This window comes from Equus przewalskii, chromosome 22 (assembly GCF_037783145.1).
Source record: "Equus przewalskii isolate Varuska chromosome 22, EquPr2, whole genome shotgun sequence".
Lineage (NCBI taxonomy): Eukaryota > Metazoa > Chordata > Mammalia > Perissodactyla > Equidae > Equus > Equus przewalskii.
The window spans coordinates 24,682,981-24,702,381 of record NC_091852.1 but is presented as its reverse complement, the minus strand read 5'-3'; positions in this window follow the sequence as shown (position 1 = coordinate 24,702,381).

The window sequence follows — 19,401 nt, the reverse complement described above, 5'->3', positions numbered from 1 at the left end:
AGGACTTGAGCAAAGATTTCCAGGAAGAATGTTGAAAGTATCAACTGATTCTTACTAGCTCCTGCATATAAATAAGCCACTCCAAGAAAGAGAAGAGCTCAGAAAAAGAACTGGCCAGTTTGCAGGCAGAATTTTTATAGAATATAGGGGGGCCAGAATTTGCTAAGTTGGAAAACAAAATTGTTTCTCATGTCCAGCTTCTCAATGCAGTAGAGTTCTCAAATTAAGCTATGGCCTCAGGATACAGACCAAATCAAGTGTGGGGCTATGAGATCTCTGTTGAGACCTCTGAAAGATTCAAGGCAGTACAGAGTAGACCTTCTCAATGGGATAAAAGAACTTTTGGGACTCATAGCAGCTTGATAGTCCCAAATTAGCACTGATTCACACAAAAAGAAAGGCATGTCTCCAAAAGGATTTGGGGTATGTTTTTCAACATATGGAATTAAGTCAAATTTGTATGAAATCCACATATCACTGAGATACCTGTAATGGCCAAAAAAAGCCACCAACCAAAACTAAAAGAGACAGAGACTGTTCAAAATGTAAAAAGGCCTCTAGGCCTCCAATTTTCTCTGGACAGGAAGCAGACAGAGAAAGCTGCTCAGAGGGCAGAGCTAACAGCTGTGGAGAATAGACTGACAAACCATTCCTAGGTAGCAGAACCAGGGTCTAATTAAAAAAACCTTTCCCACTCCCAGATAGGGGAATCTCCTCTGGAACTCACTCTCACTATTTGCACAGTAGGATTTCAGAACTACTGTGGACCAGTAACCACTATGTGCCTCCCATTCTTCCACTTCAAGCATGGGAGCATTTATTGCAATTATTTTGTCCCTGTTTCCTCATTGTATGTGGGGTGTGTGGAAGCAGACAATCTGTCTTTCTAGTTTATAAGTCTTTGCATCAAGAGGAATCACATTTGAACTTGTAGATCATGAGAACCTGGATTTTAAGCCTGCTTCCATGATTGGATGAGACTTTTGGGGGTCCTAGGATGGGCTTGACATATTCTGCATGTGGGAAATATTTGAATTTTGGCCAAAGGGAAAACTGTGGTATGGTGAAATATGACCCTAAATCTTAACCCCTCCCTCATCCACACCCTTTGCCTTGTAACTTTGTAATGCTCTCCCACTCTGACTCCAAAATCAGTCAAGTGACTTGATTTGGCAATGAGATATTAGCAAATATGATACAAGTAATGGTTTGAAAAGTGTTTGCATGTTCAGATTTGCTCCTTCTCTGATCCTTGGATAACCTAAGTCACTCTAGTAATCCCAGTCAACCCATTATAGATAAGCCAACAGCCAGCCAACCCCTAGAAATGTGAGCATGCCCAGCCACCATCAGCAGAGCCACCTAGCTGACTCGCAGTTGACCTGAGATGTATAAGCAAGCCCATGCAAGAACAGGTGAACACTGTCCAGGTCAACTGGACTCCACGGACTCATGAGCTAAGTAAACATTTATTGTTGTCTTAATCTACTAAAGTTTTGTGATTGTTTGTTATGCTGCATTATTGTGGCAAGAGATAACTGATACAGATTCTTTACAGAAAGATTCAGGAGTAACTGGTAACTTTCTAAAATCAAATACAGTCATTCACTTTGGGGGAACTTTTCACTTCACTTCTTATTACTTCTCAGTTCTTAGGAAAAGGCTTATTTAGCTCATGTAACAAAGTTATGTGTGTTGGAGGCTATAAAGGTTTGAACAATTCTAGAACAGTTTAGCATTTCCCATCAGTTCTCCTGGTATTTGGGGCTGGACCTAATTCTATCTTGGGGTATATATTAGAAAGGGATGCAGGGTTTGGCTTTTAATTATACCATTGTCATGGACAACATTTTACTAATGAGGCTATTAACAATTTCTAGGCTATCTTTTTAGTAAAAGGGATCACCTTGGATTGAGTGTGAAGTCCAAGGTGTTAAAAGAACTTCTCTGTCTTTGTTCAAGCTGTTGCCTCTGACTCCATGGATCATCATCATCACCATCATCATCATCATCATCATCATCATCATATCATCATCATCATCATCACTACCACAACAATTTTCTAAGTGTTTAATATGTAACAGCACTCTGCTAAGTGTTTTACTTTATATCTTAATAAGTCCTTGCAAAAGTCCAGCAAGGCAGGCATTCTAATCCCCATTTTATGGATAAGAAAATTGAGGCACTTCAGGCATCACTTCTGCTAGGAAGCCATCTTTGATCTCCAATTTGAGTTTGGTGGTACCTCTAAATTTCTATGATAGTTCTGGCATCTTGAGTATTACACACTCACCATATTATAAAATTTAGGAGATGTCTTTCTATGTCTATTCGCCTCTCCCAGACTCTAAACTCCTATAAAGACTGGATCATGTTTTATTCATCTTTCTAATCCCAGTGCTAGGCACAGAACCTGGTATAAAGTAGGTGGACTACAGATGTTGAACTGACTTACTGAAAAGAAAAGAGATGACGTTGATATATTCTGTGCCAATTTTCTCTGAATCTAAGTTATACATACCTCTCCTTTGTATGTTTCTTTAAAAAAAGAGAGTTTTATGGCGCTGGCCCAGTGGTGTAGTGATTAAGTTTGCAGGCTCTGCTTTGGTGGCCCAGGGTTTGCAGGTTTGGATCCTGGGTGTGGACCTACATATCGTTCATCAAACCACACTGTGGTGGCATCCCACATACAAAAATAGAGAAGGATTAGCAAAGATGTTAGCTCAGGGCCAATCTTCCTCGCCAAAAAAAAAGAAAAGAGAGAGAGAGAGATTTAGGTAAGAAATTCTAAATGGCTAGTCTTTTTACGATGATATATCTGAAGATCATTTTATTTCCTCTAGTTTAATTTCTCAAGTCCAAGTTCATTTGGAACTAATTGCACTTCCAAGATTGAAGTATTTCCAAATACCTCATTGGTCCTTCAAGGTTTGTTTTTCCTTATAATCTTAGATCCTAGATAATCTTCTCTTTGAGTTACCAAATTGGTATAAGAAAGGAGTTCAGAAGTCTGGGTCATATATACATTAGGATCAAGCTAATTTCTATGGGTAACTGAATCCAAAATTACCTTGACTCTTCCCTTTGCATCAGGGAAACCATACAGTGTTAGATAACGCCAAGGAACAAATAGAGTAAAACGATAATTTAGTAGAAAATTAACCAAGTATATCTTTTGGTTTTTTCCTTGTTATTTTCTTCCTTGGATTTATACCTTTTTGCTATTTAATAGATATGTAAAGGATTGTGTGTCATGCTGGGGTAGGGGGCTGGTAATACCCAAAGAAATATCCCAAATTCAATATTGCCTTCCATAGATGAAAAAACTTTACAATTTTAAAGCCTCTGGCTAGTCACAGGAATGAATGTCACCAATTTTCTTTCAAAGGAACACCAGAAAAGTCATTTTATCAAGAATGCAAATTAAAGAGAACAGATGAACATTTATTTATGTTTTCAGAAACTCTTAATAAGATTCTCTATCAAAAGTTATTTTCTAAACACAGCACTTAGGATTCTCAAGCAAGTTACATTAAGAACTTATATTAAACATGAAATAAGTAAACTAAATTGTTCTTTTATTGTAGAAAGTGGGGAAGTTTTAATACTGGCTATATCCTAGGGATCCATACCAAGACTGATTACTTAACATGTTGTATATTAGTCATGTATAAGTCTTCCAAGTGATGAAGTGCTAATTGGATGGGGATAAACTACAGAAAGTGCTCTCAAAGCTATGCATCAAGGATGTCTATAAAGATGGTGGCCTCAACGATATCAATTACAACCTCATGAAAAAGAATCTGCTTCTTTGATTCTTAAAAACTCAGCTGAAATTTTGCAGCCATTTTGCTTCTGAGGCCAAAGAGACAATTACCAAAAAAAAAAAAGGACTATTATTAGATGTTTTCACAAAGGTATTAAAAATAAAACAGAGAGGAGCTGGCCCAGTGGAGCAGTGGTTAAGTTTGTGTGCCCCGCTTCAGTGGCCCAGGGTTCACGGGTTCAAATCCCGGGCACAGACCTATACACCGCTCATCAAGCCATGCTGTGGCAGCACCCCACATACAAAATAGAGGAAGATTGTTAGCTCAGGGCCAATATTCCTCACCAAAATACCCAACAACAAACAAACAGAAAAACCCAGAGAGCATAACCTCACTTTTTCACAAAAACACAATGCATTTGCCAAACCTGAACCAGAAGGACTTCACAGCTGGACTCTAAGGCTATCTGAGTTTACCTATCTAGGTTCAAATTCTGCCTCTGCCAGTTACAAGCTGTATGACCCTGTATGACCCTGTGAAGATAATAAGAAACTTATCACTGAGTGAGATAATGTGTGTCAAGCAACTAGCATAAAGCTTTGCACACAGGAGGTTGCAATAAATATTAACAAACATTATTTTATAGCTGCCTGGAACTAGATGAGAGAGCAAGGAGCTATACTTGTGGATCAGAAAAAGATAATGAAGCAGTGGGCCCAGAGAGAAAAAGGAATTAGTTGAAGATTCTGAGGGAAGAGGTTGAATCTGGGTCAGATCCAGGTAACCTTGGAAGAGAGACAGGAAAGCAGAATGGAAAAAGTGATTGCAGAAAGGGATGAGCTAAAGAGTTAGAGCTCCAAGTTGGAAGCTGAAAGGAGAAACCAAGGGTGAGAGAACGGCAAGTCAGGTCTTAGGAGTCCAAGTCAAGCAGTTAGGACTCAGAAATCTAGGGGAAGGTGCCTTTACAGCTTCCCTGAAGGAAAATAGTACCTCTGAAAACAGTACAATAACACTTACTGCTGTTGAAGGCACCAAACTCCAGTAACTCCGAGGGCCCAACAATTTCTACATTGAAGCACTTCATTTTTCATTTGTCATTGAGGTGACATAACCAGGCTAGAAGACATTTAGGAAAAAACCAACCAAAACGATTCATGGAAAAAGGACCAGAAATCCTCAGTTTGCATAATAGATGAGAAAAATATAGCCATGTTGGTACATATTAATAGGGTAAATAAACTTATTTACCAAATTGACAATATTCACATTGTATAGATCAAACTTCTCAAACTTTCTGTGATGAAGGGCCAGATTTTGTTTATCTGTTTGATTCTTTGTTTTCCCAATTACTTCTGGACCATTATGTAGCCTGACTACACATGACTAGTGTACAGCTCATGCCACATACAAATCACCAAGTGAATTTAACAACTCCTAAGGTTGTCTCTCTTCTGTTCAAAAAGAAGAGTTGAAGAGAGTCGGGGGGGGGGGAGGGGGGTGGGAGAAAGGGGTAAAGGGGACTGTATGTATGGTGACAGATTAAAAGCTAGACTATTGGTGGTGAGCACAATGTAGTCTATAGAGAAACTGATATATAATAATGTACACCTGAAATTACACAACGTGGGGCCAGCCCCGTGGCCAAGTGGTTAAGTTTGCTCTCTCTGCTTTGATAGCCTGGGGTTCACCAATTTGGATCCTGGGCATGGACATAGCACAACTCATCAAGCCACACTGAGGTGGCATCCCACATAGAGGCACTAGAAGAACCTACAACTAGGATAAACAACTATGTGCTGGGGGGCTTTAGGGAGAAAAAAAAGAAAAGAGGACGATTGGCAAAAGATGTTAGCTCAGGGCCAATCTTCCAGAAAAAAAAAAATAATTACACAATGTTACAAACTGTTATGAATTCAATAAAATAATTTTTAAAAAGAAGAAGAGTCCGCTGATCACATGCTTGATGTCTCAGAAATATCACTTTTTAAATAGGGATTTCTGAACACTCACTCCAATTTTCTATACTTACCTTGCTGTGGACTAGTAACAAATAGTTCATAGACCAGCACCAGTCTATAGACTGACATTTGAATAAGCCCTACTACAGAGAGTTTTAAGCCAAATAATTGGGTCAGGCATAAGAAATAGGACAATCCTGAATTTAGAGGCATGTTGATCTCTAGTTCAATACGGTTGACCCAATGCTTGTGTTTCTTCTCACTCCTACAATATCCTGTTAGAATCACAGAAGAAATGTAAATATAAAAATAACTTCAAGGCAAACATGGGAAGGAAAAGTGGGTGTTGCCAAAACCCTGAAGAGTGAGAAATTATTAGAAGATATAAAGCAGATTGATAGTGATACCTACTTAGCATAAAAGACAAAAGAAAGATGTCCCCCCACAGTTTCCCTAAAGAACCCTGGAATGCCTCAAGATTAGATAGAACAGGATAGGGGAGAAAGAGTGGGCTTTGAGCTACCAACTTGGTAATTTATTAAAAGTGGTGTAGTGAATAGTATTGACTGCCTATCAGCCTTCATTTGTTCCTTCTCTGTAATGGAATCCCACTTTTGTTTCACTCCTCCCCTAAATAGAGAGTATGCCCCCAGGAAGACCAATCCTCCCAGCCTCAAGGGTGGGAGACTTTGGTCTAAGTACAATCTCATTTCTCGTGCTGGTGAATTATTCAGGAATAGGTATGTGACTCAGGACTGGCCAATGAGATAAGTGGATATTTGCTGGATAGAAATGAGGAAGTATACAGTCCTGATTATCAAAAACAGCCAACCTACAATAGAGAAGAGCCAGCCTTAGGATGAAACCAACCATGCACATGGAAAAAACAAGAAATCAACAGAATCTGGGCTTTTCATGACACTGTTGAACTTCCTAATCAACCAGCTCTGAGGCCCACCCTCTGGTTGGGTTTGCTCTGAGTGAGGTAATATGCTTCCTTATTCTTTAAGTCAGTTGCATTTGGATGTTCTGTATTTGCAGCTGAAAGCATTCTAACTGATATAAGTTGGAATAGCTATCTAATTCTTTTCTCTCAGAGTATGTGATTATGGACTCTGCTCCAGAGTTAAAGACTTGGGTAGAGTTCCTGAAGATAGAGACTCCCAGAGAAGATGCTAGCCCCTGAGAAGTGAGACAGTGCTCCAGAAAACCAGTGGCTTCTATCTTTGCACCCAGAAGAAGAGATATTGTAAACTTCAAAAGGAAGTCTACCCCATCAGATGTTCCTACCTCCATACCCCAAAACCAGCAGAGCTTGGAAAAATATTTGTAAATCATATATCTCATAAGGGATTAATATCCAGAGTACATAAAGAACTTCTACAACTCAACAACAACAAAACCCAAAAATCATCCAATTCAACCTGGGCAAAGGACTTGAATTGACATTTCTCCAAAGAAGACATACAAGTGGCCAATAAGCACATGAAAAGATGCTCAACATTACTAGCCATTAGAGAAATGCAAGTCAAAACCACAATAAAATACCACTTCATTTCACATTAGGACGGCTATGATAAAAAAAAAAATAGTAAAATGGAAAATAACAAGCGTTAGCAAAGATGTGGAGAAACTGGAACTCTGGTGCATTGCTGGCAGGAATGTAAAATGGTGTAGCCACTATGGAAAACGGTATAGCTGTTCCTCAAAAATTAAATATAGAATTACCATATGATTCAGCAATTCCACTCTGAGTATATACCCAAAAGAAGTGAAAGCAGGGACTTGAACAGATACTTGCACATCAATGTTCACAGCAGCATTATTCACAATAGCCAAAAGGTGGAAACAATTCAAATCATTCATCAATAGATGAATAAATAAATAAAATATGGTATATACATACAATGGACTATTACTCAGCCTTAAAAAGGAAGGAAATTCTGATACATGCTGTAATATGGGTGATAATGAAAACATTATGTTAAATGAAATAAGCCAGATACAAAAGGACAAAAACTGTATGATTTTATATGAAATACATAGAATAGGCAAATTCATAGAGACAGAAAGTAGAATGGGGGTTATCAGGAGCTGGGGAAAGGGGAGAATGGGGAGGTATTGTTTAACAAGTATAGAGCTTCTGTTTGGGATATTGAAAAAGTTCTGGAAATGGATAGTGGTGATGGTTGCACAATAGGGTGAATCTAGTTAATGGCTACCGAATTGTACAGTTAAAAATTGTTAAAATGGTAAATTTTACTTTATATGTATTCTACCACAATTAAAAACAACAACAAACAGTGGAACCAGGATTCTTGTAATAGAATCTGCAGTCACTGTCAGCTGAAGAGGGATCTCACTCAGAATGAGGAAAAACACTCTAGTCAACAATATGAACTCCACAGGGAAAACTTTAATTGTAATTAATATCCCCAGAAATTGGGTGATTTAAAAGAACAAAATGCTATAAAAAGAAAAAAAAGAGTACTTGGAAATCAAATACATCATTGCTAAAATTAAAACTCTATATTGGGCTGAATATCTAAATGGAGACAGCTGAGAAGTGAATGGGTGAACTGGCAGAGCAAGCAGAGGGATTTTCGCAGAATGCAATGGAAAAAGATAGAGAAAAAAGTATAATAGGAAAGTTTAGAGACATGGGAGAGATATCCACAAGTTCCATTGTCAGTATAATAGGAGTTCCAGAAAAAGAGGAGAGATTGAAGAAAGGGGTGAAGTAATCAAGAGAATTACTGGAGACAATTTCCCTTAGTGGAGACTTGAGTCTTCAGATTGAAAGAATGGCACATCAAACACCAGTCAGAGGAAACATATACATTTAGACCCATCTTGGAAAGATGTATGACTTCTAAGAAAAAGAGAAATCTAAAAGCCTCCAACAAGAGACAGAAGAGGAAAAGGATAACTATAAAGAACTGAGAACAAAACTGGCATCAGAGTTCTCATCTGCCATAGTGGATACCAGAAGACAATGGCATACTTTCTTCAAAATTCTGAGAGAAAATAATTTTGATTCCAGAATTACATACTTAGCCAAACAATCACTCAAGTATGTGGGCAAAATAAAGATGTTTTTAGTCATGAAGGACCTCACAAAGTTTACAATCCATGAGCTTTGACCCAAATAATCGCCTGAAGCCAAATGAAAAATAAATACAAGAAAAAGTCATGAAGAAAAAATAATTTTTGAAAGTTATAGTTACCTCAAAATGATTGTTGATAACATGCTCGTGAAGACTGTGGTTGATGCTGTGATGTGCTGTCCCGATGCCTCATAAGGAGGAAAGGACTTATGGTTTCACTTGCTGGGAGTCCCTCCAGGGGCAGCCCTTAGCAGCCAAGCCCTGACAGAGACTGCCTCAGCCAAAGAAAGCCCCTCATCTGGGTCACATACCCTACCTGGGGTGGCTCTTACCTATGACTGATCCACCCAAGGGTTTAAACTTAGACTTCTCTCTGCAATTCACACAGCTCTGAAAAGTATCCACCTTCAGACCTCCCCAGGGCAGGATGAGGTTTCCCCAGGCCTGCATCACAGAGATTTTTTCCTTCTGCGCTTTCCTGCTTGTTTCCCTTCCCTTTTTCCCTAGATGTTGATCCCAAGAGCATTCCCTAATAAACTTCCCCTCTGTTTCAGTGACTACTTCCTGGGGAACCGGATCTGCAACAAATAATCAAGAAATTATTATGATTTCAAGAAAGTGGAAATTTAATTTTAAAATAAATAAAACAGGTAGCTAATGTTCTAAATGAATTTAACAAAATATAGGAGGCAGCAGGAGTAGGGGATGAAGGGAGAGGCAAGGGAAAAGGAAAATGAAAGCATTCCAAGGGTCTAATCTTCTTCAGAAGGGAAAAGTTTATATTTACTGATGCTCAACATCCATCTAAACCTCTGTTTAATTATGTTTTTTAGAAATGCAAGGTCAAGCTTTCAAAGTACTAGATCAGTGTTTCTCAAACTTTGATGTGCATAAGTACAACCTGGTTGGCTTATTTTAAAATGTAACTTCCAAGACCTTGATCTCCAGAGATTCTCATTCCATGAACATGAGGTGGGATGTGGGAACCTGGTAGCCATGATGCAGGTGGTACTAAGAACACACTTTGAGAAATATTGTCTGAAAGAACAAAAAAGAAGAAATAAAGTCCAACCAACCCAACTAAAATAAGCAGAGGGGATTTTAAAAAATTAATGAAGAGGAGAGTGATGTCAGCATCATGACAGAGTGTGCCCCTCCCTTACTCCCTCCCCACTAAGATATAATGAAAAAGACATTGATTAACCAACAGAGGACATCCACACAACACAACAGACATCTGAGAGATCCATGTAGCCATACGTCTGAAGATGGGGGTACCTGATCTCCCAGGAGAGAGTGGAAGGAGGTAAGTAGATCTCCTCCCCGTCTCCAGTGGTAGTGATCTAGGGTGTGGGACCTCACACAGCAGCCAGTGTGTGACTCTGAGAGGAGACAAGGGAAAAGGCAGCCCTCCACAAGAATCCTTTTGCTCTTGGAGTTGCTACCCAGCCCATGTGAATGCTCCACATGGAGGCAGCATAGTCACTGTGAGGGTGCCCCCACCAAGCCAAACAGCCCAGGTGGGCCACCAGTGAGTGTAGAGTGGTGGCAGGTGGAATCTGCGACCATATACTGCCACTATGCAACAGAAAAGGTCCACCCATCAAACAGCATGAAGAAATACATTAACACTCCAGACAGGAAGGAAAATGACAAGTGTCCAGAAACCAACCTGAAGTCACAGAAATTTACAATCTAAATAACAGAGAATTCAAAATAGTTATCATAAAGAAACAAAACAAGTTAAAAGAAAACTCAGAAAGACAGTTCAATGAACTCAGGAATAATATTAATGAACAGAGGGGAATTTTTCACAAAAGAGATTGAAACACTAAAAGAAAACCAAACAGAAATGCTGGAGATGAAGAACACAATGAACGAGATAGAAAATCTAGAATCTTTAAAATACAGAGCTGACATTATGGAGGACAAAATTAGTAATTTAGAGGACAGAAATACAGAAATGCTTCAGGTCAAGGAGGAGAGAGAACTAAGACTAAAAAGAAATGAAGAAATTCTCTGAGAAATATCTGATTCAATTAGGAAATGTAACATAGGGATTGTAGGTATTCCAGAAGGAGAAGAAAGGGAGAAACGAGCAGAGAACCTGTTCAAAGAAATAATAGCTGAGAACTTTACAAACCTGGGGAAGGAGCTGGAATTACAGGTAAATTAAGCCAATAGAACCCCTAATTACATCAATGTAAAAAGACCTTCTCTGAGGCACATATTAATAAAATTGGCAGAAGTCAATGACAAAGGAAAAATAATAAAAACCAGCAAAGCAGAAGAAAATAACCCACAAAGGAACTTCTATCAGGCTATCAGCATATTTCTCAGTAGAAACCTTACAGGCTAGTAGAGAGTGGAATGATATATTCAAAATACTGAAAGACAAAAACTTTCAGCCAAAAATACTCTATCCAGAGAAACAACCCTTCAGACACAAAGGAGAAATAAAACTTTGCCAGATAAACAAAAGCTGAGGGAATTCATCACCACAAGACCCCCTCCCACACACACACACACACACACACACAAACTGATCAAGAAGGCCCTCATAGCTGGAAAAAAAAAGAAAAAGTATACAAAGCCATGAGCAAGGAGATAACTAGACAGACAAAATGAGAAAATTGCAGCTCTCTATCAGAACAGGTTACCAAACAATTAAAACATTAAAGATAAAGGGAAGGAAAGCATCATAAATAACTATAATCAGTTTATTTTAATCACAAACTCACAACACAAAACAGAATAAGTTGTGACAACAATAACTTAGATGGCAAAGAGGAAAAGGATAGACCCTGCTTAGGCAAAAGAGATAAGAGGCAATCAGAAAATGGACTATCTCATCTATGAGATCTTTCATACAAATCTCACAGTAACCACTAAACAAAAAATCAGAACAGAGACACAAATGATAAATAAAGAGAAAACTGAGAAAACTATCATAGAAAATCACCAAACTGAAATGGCAGTCAGAAATATATGAGACGAGAAACAAGGGAAATACAGAACAACTGGAAAACAAAATATAAAATGTCATTATTAAGCCCTCATATATCAATAATCACTCTAAATGTAAATAGATTGAATTCTCCAATCAAAAGACACAGAGTGGCTAGATAGATTATAAAACAAGACCCAATATGGGGCTGTCCTGGCGGCATAGTGGTTAAGTTTGCATGCTCTGCTTCAGTGGCCCAGGGTTAATGGGTTCAGATTCCAGGCAAGGACCTAAACACTGTTAATCAAGACATGCTGTGGAGGCATCCAACATACAGAATAGAGGAATATTGGCACAGATGTTAGCTCAGTGACAATCTTCCTCAAGCAGGAAGAGGAAGATTGGCAACAGACGTTAGCTCAAGGCCAATCTTTCTCACAGAAGAAAAAAAAACAAGACCCAACAATATGCTGCCTCCAGGAAAAACATCTCAGCTCCAAACACAAACACAGGCCCAGAGTGAAGGGATGGAAGATGATATTCCAGGAAAATGGCAAACAACAGAAAGCAGGTATTGCCATACTTATATCAGACAAAGAAGACTTAAAGATAAAAAAGAGGATGAGAGACAAAGAGGGGCAGTATATAATGATAAGAGGGAGATTCCACCAAAAGGATATAACACTTATGAATATATATGCTCTAACACAGGAGCACAAAGTACATAAAGCAACTATTAACAGACCTAAAAGGAGAAATTAACAACAACACAATAATAGTAGAGGACCTCAACACCTCATTTATATCAATGGATAGATCATCCAGACGGAAAGTCAATAAGGAAATAGTGGAATTAAAAGAAAAACTAGACCAGATGGACTTAATAGATACATATATAGAACACTCCATCCAAAACCAGCAGAAGACACATTCTTCTCAAGTGCACATGGAACATTCTCAAAGATAGACCATATATAGAGAAACAAGGTAAGTCTCAATAAATTTGAGAAGACTGAAATCATATCATGCATCCTTTCCAACCATAATGCTATAAAACTAGAAATCGACCACAAGAAAAAAGGCTGGGAAAGTGACAAACACTTGGACACTAAACAATATGCTACTGAACAACCAATGGATCAATGAAGAAATTAAAGGAGAAATCAAAAAACATCTGGAGATAAATGAAAATACATCACACCACCTTATATGGGATGCAGTAAAGGCAGTTCTAAGAGGGAAATTCATAGCAATACAGACCCACCTTAACAAATAAGAAACATCTCAAATAGGTAATCTTAAACTACACCTAACAGAATTAGAAAAAAAAGAACAAAGCCTAAAGGCAGCAGAAGGAGGCAAATAATAAAAATTAGAGCAGAGATAAATGAAACAGAAACCAAAAAAATAGTAGAAAAGATCAAAGAAACTAAGAACTAGTTCTTTGAGATGAAGAAAATTGGCAAACCCTTAGCTAAACTCACTAAGAAAAAAGAAAGATCAAATAAATAAAATTAGAAATAAAAGAGGAGAAATCACAACAGATACAACAGAAATACACAGGATTATAAGAGAATACTATGAAAAACTATATGCCAACAAATTGGACAATCTAGAAGAAATGGATGCATTCTTAGACTCATACAACCTCCCAAAACTGAACCAATAAGAAATAGAGAATCTGAACAGACAAATTACAAGTAAAGAGATTGAAACAGTCATCAAAAACCCCCCCAAAAAATAAAAGTCCAGGACCAGATGGCTTCTCTGGAGAATTCTACCAAACATTCAAAGAAGACTTAATACCTACCCTTCTCAAATTATTTCAAAAAATTGAAGAAGACGAAACAATTCCTAACTCTTTCTATGAGCCCAAAATCACCCTGATCCCAAACAAAAACAAGGACAACACAAGGAAGGAAAGTTACAGGCCACCATTGCTGATGAACATAGATGCAAAAATCCTCAACAAATTATTAGCAAACCAAATACAGCAATACATTAAAAGGATCATACACCATGATCAAGTGGGACTTATACCAGAAATGCAGGGATGGTTCAATAACCGCAAATCAATCAATGTGATACACCATATTAAATGAGGAACAAAAACCACATGTTCATCTCAATAGATGCAGAGGAAGCATTTAACAAGATCCAACATCGATTTATGATAAAAACTCTCAATAAAGTGGGTATAGAAGGAAACTATCTCAACATAATAAATGCCATATATGACAAACCCACAGCCAACATCACACTCAATGGTGAAAAGCTGAAAGCCATCCCTCTTAGAACAGGAACAAGACAAGTGTGCCCACTCTTGCCACTCTTATTCAACATAGTACTGGAGGTTTTGGCCAGAGCAATTAGGCAAGAAAAAGAAATAGAAGGTATCCAAATTGGTGAGGAAGAAGTGAAACTCTTGCTTTTTGCAGACAACATGATACTATATATAGAAAATGCTAAAGAAGTCATCAGAAAACTGTAAGAAATAATCAGCAACTACAGCAAAGTTGCAGGGTACAAAATCAACTTAGAAAAACAAGTTGCATTTCTATACTCTAACAAACTAACAGAAAGAATACAATCCCATTTACAATCACAATAAAAATAACAAAATATATAGTAATAAGTTTAACCAAAGAGGTGAAAGTCCTATACAATGAAAACTATAAGACATTATTGGAAGAGATTGATGATTACATAAAGAAATGGAAAGATATTCCTTGCACATGGATTGGAAGAATAAACATAGTTAAAATGTCCATATTACCTAAAGCAATCTACAGATTCAATGCAATCCCAATCAGAATCCCAATGACATTCTTTACAGAAATAGAACAAAGAATCCTAAAATTCATATGGAACTATGAAAGACCCTGAATAGCTAAAGCAATCCTGAGAAAAAAGAAGAAAGCTGGAGGCATCACAATCCCTGACTTCAAAATATACTACCAAGCTATAGTCATCTAAACAGCTTGGTACTGGCACAAAAACAGACACACAGATCAATGGAACAGAAGTGAAAACCCAGAAATAAAACCACACATCTCAGACACCTAAACTTCGATGCAGAACCTAGAATATACAATGGAGAAAGGAAAGTCTCTTCAATAAATGGTGTTGGGAAAACTAGAACAGCCACATGCAAAAGAATTAAAGTAGACCATTATCTTACACCATATACAAAAATTAACTCAAAATAGATTAAAGACTTGAAAGTAATATGTGAAACCATAAAACTCCTAGAAGAAAATATAGAGAGTATGCTCTTTGACATTGGTCTTAGAAGCATCTTTTCGAATACCATGTCTACTCATGCAAGGGAAATAAAATAAAAAATAAACAAATGGGATTACATCAGACTAAAGAGCCTCTGCAAAGCAAAGGAAACCAAGAACAAAACAAAAGACAACCTACCAACTGGGAGAAAATATTTACAAATTACATATCTGACAAGGGGTTACTCTCCAAAATATATGAAGAACTCATACAACAAAAAAACAAACAACCCAATCAAAAAATGGGCAGAGGATATGAACAGACATTTTTCCAAAGAAGATATATAGATAGCCAACAGGCACATGAAAAGGTGTTCAACATCACTAAACATTAGAGAAATGCAAATCAAAACTACAATAATAAGGTGCTGGCCCTGTGGCCGAGTGGTTAAGTTTGCGCGCTTTGCTGCAGGCGGCCCAGTGTTTCATTGGTTCGAATCCTGGGTGCAGACAGGGCACTGCTCATCAAACCACACTGAGGCAGCGTCCCACATGCCACAACTAGAAGGACCCACAACTAAGAATATACAACTATGTACCGGGGGGCTTTGGGGGAAAAAAGAAAAAAATAAAATCTTAAAAAAAAAACCAAACACCTGATTTAAAAAAGAAAAAACTACAATAATAAGATACCAGCTTTTAGAATGGCTATAATTACCAAGACAAAAAATCACAAATGTTGGAGACAATGTAGAGAAAAGGGAACCCTCAAACACTGCTGGTGGGAATGCAAACTGGTGCAGCCACTATGGAAAACAATATGGAGATTTCTCAAAAAGTTAAAAATAGAAATACCATACGACCCAGCTATCCCACTATTGGGTATTTATCCAAAGAACTTGAAATCAACAATTCAGAGACTTATGCACCCCTATGTTCATTGCAGCACTATTCACAATAACCAAGATGTGGAAGCAACCCAAGTGCCCATTGATGGATGAATGGATAAAGAAGATGTGGTATGTGTTTATATATATATATATATAGCACACACACACACACACACACACACACACAATGGAATACTACTCAGCCACAAAAAAGACAAAAATTTTCCCATTTGTAACAACATGGATGGACCTTGAGGGTATGATGTTAACCAAAATAAGCCAGACAGAGAAAGACGACGACTGAATGATTTCACTCATATGTGGAAGATAAACAAACACATGGACAAAGAGAACAGATCAGTGGTTACCAGAGGGAAGGGGTTAGGTGTTGGGAAAAGGGGTACATATATATGGTGACTAATAAATTTCACAATGTTATAAACTATTATGACCTCAATAAAAAAAATTAATGAGAAAGCAAAACGAATAGAAAACACAAACAAGATGTCAGGAACAGCAACAAACATATCAATAATCAGAAAGAGTGTGAATGGGATCCTGGGCTACATCAATCATCAGCCATGCTATGGTGGCACCCACATTTAAAGTAGAGGAAGAGTGGCCCAGATGTTAGCTCAGGGCTAATCTCCCTCAGAAAAAAGAAAACAACAAATTAGAAAACTAGAAAAAAATAGGAGGCAACTGTTTTCAGACATTGAACAACATGCAGCACAGAACTGTCATCCTTGAGACAAGGGAAATAAACAAGGTGAGCCCAATGATCAAGTTCATGGGCTTTCTGCTGTGGGATGAGAAAGTGGGGAGCCCAAGCACGGCAGTGGTATCAGTGAACTGACCTCAGAGATTAGAGTTTCACGCAGTTGAGGGGTTGGAATATTCAGGCCAGTACACTGAAGAAGAAAGAGATGCCTGGGGCGTGAGGGAAGACAAAAGTTTGATTGGGAGTTTAGCATGAGTCCTTGGCAAACAATTTGGATGCACATCTGCAAGGAGTGACTCCACAAAGTCTAGCAGCGATAACCCGCTGTGGGTCTGAGAGTTGAAGTGCTAGGAGGTATTTGTCTTCTGGCCCATCTGGTGTTGAGAGAGCTCAGTAACTAAAGTTTTTAGCTGAGGCACCAGAAAGGCCATGCCTTAGGAGTAAGGAGGACATCCTAGAACAAAAGTCATGCCCTAAGACTTACAGCCAAACTTAAAGAGACCCACCCTGAGTGTAAATCCAATCTTGACAGGACCAAAAAGCTCGGTGATTAATTTAACTGCCTAACACAACAAAATTTAACATCCTTTAAAGGATGATGAAATAATACAGTCTCCCTTACAACATATAACCCACTCTCAGCAAACGAAGAATAGGAAAACTTTCTCAACTTGATTAACAACATTTACAAAAAATCTACATCTAACATCATACTTAATGATGAGAAACTAGATGCTTTTCCCCCAAGGATTAGGAATGAGGCAAGGACATCTTCTCTCACCAGGCCTATCTAACATAATACTGGAAGTCCTAGGTACTAGAATAATATCAGAAAAGGAAATAAAAGGTATACAACTGGCAAGAAAGAAAAAAAAGCTGTCGTTGTTCACAGATGACATGATTGTCTATGTAGGAAATCAGAAAGAATCAACAACAGCAAAAAAACTCCTGGAACTAATATGTAATTACAGCAAGGTTGCAGGATACAAGTTTAATATACAAAATTCAATCGCTTTCTATACTTAGCAGTAAACACATAGAATTTGAAATTAAAAACAATACCATTTACAGTAGCACCCTAAAAATTAAATACTTAAGTATAAATTTAACAAAATATATACAAAATCTAAACGAAGAAAACTCAAATGAAATCAAAGAAGAACTAAATAAATGGAGAGAGATTCCATGTTCATGGATAATTGTTTTCAAGATGTCAGTTCTTCCCAACTTGACTAGAGATTCAATGCTATCCCAATCAAAATCCCTGTAAGTTATTTTGTAGATATCAACAAGATGATTCTAAAGTTTATATGCAGAGGCAATAGACCCAGAATAGCCAGCACAACATTGAAGGAAAAGAACGAAGTCAGAGAACTGACACTACCTGATGTCAAGACTTACTATAGGGCCAGCCCTGGTGGCCTAGTGGTTAAGTTCAGCCCGCTCCCCTTTGGTGGCCTGGGTTCAGTTCCCAGGCACAGATGTAGACCACTCATCTGCGAGTGGCCATGCTATGGTGGTGGCTCACATACAAAAAGAGGAAGATTGACAACAGATGTCAGCTCAGGGTGAATCTTCCTCAGCAAAAAAAAAAAAAAAAAAAATAGTCTTACTATAAAGCTATAGCAATCAAGACAGATGGCACTGGCAAAAGAATAGACAAATATATCAATGGAATAGAATAGAGAGCTCATAAATAGACCCACATAAACACAGTCAACTAACCTTTGACAGAGGAGCAAGGTAATACAATGGAGAAAAGATAGTCTTGAAGAAAAGGTGCTGGAACAACTTGACATCCACAAGCAAAAAAAGGAATCTAGACACAGGCTTTATATCTTTCACAAAAATCAACTAAAAATATATATATAGACCTAAATATAAAATACAAAATTCTATAACTCCTAGAAGATAATACAGGAGAAAATCAAGATGAACTTGGTTTAGATACAACACCAAATGCATGATCCAGGAAAGAAATAATTGATAAGCTGGGCTTCATTAAATTAAAAACTTCTGCTGTGTGAAAGACACTGTCAAGGGAACAAGAAGACAAACTACACTGGGAGAAAATATTTGCAAAGGATATATCTGATAAAGGACAGTTATCCAAAATATACAAAGAATTCTTAAAACTCAACGGTAAGAAAATGAACAACACAATTAAAAATGGGCAAAAGATCTGCACAGACACCTCACCAAAGAAGATATACAGATGGTAAAAATGCATATGAAAAGATGCTCAACATTATTTCTCATTAGAAATCGCAAATTACGGGGCCAGCTCCGTGGCCAAGTAAAGTTCGCACGCTCCACTGCAGCGGCCCAGGGTTCAGATCCTGGGTGCGGACATGTCACCGCTCATCAGTCAGGCCACGTTGAGCCAGCATCCCACATGCCACAACTAGAAGGACCTGCAACTAAGATATATAACTATGTACAGGTGGGGTTTGGGGAGATAAAGCAGAAAAAAAAAGAAATTGCAAATTAAAACAATAATGAGGTATAATACACACCTATTAGAATGGCTAAAATCCAAAAAACTGACAATACTAAATGCTGATGAGGATACAAAGCAACAGGAACACCTATTCATTGCTGGGAAGAATGAAAAATGGTACTTTGGAAGACAGTTTGGCAGTGTCTTACAAAAGTAAACAGTCTTATCACGCAATCCAGCAATCATGCTCCTAGTTATTCACACAACTGATTTGAAAACTTATGTTCACACAAAATGTGATATGAATATTAACAGCAGCTTTATTCATAATAGCCAAAAATTGGAAG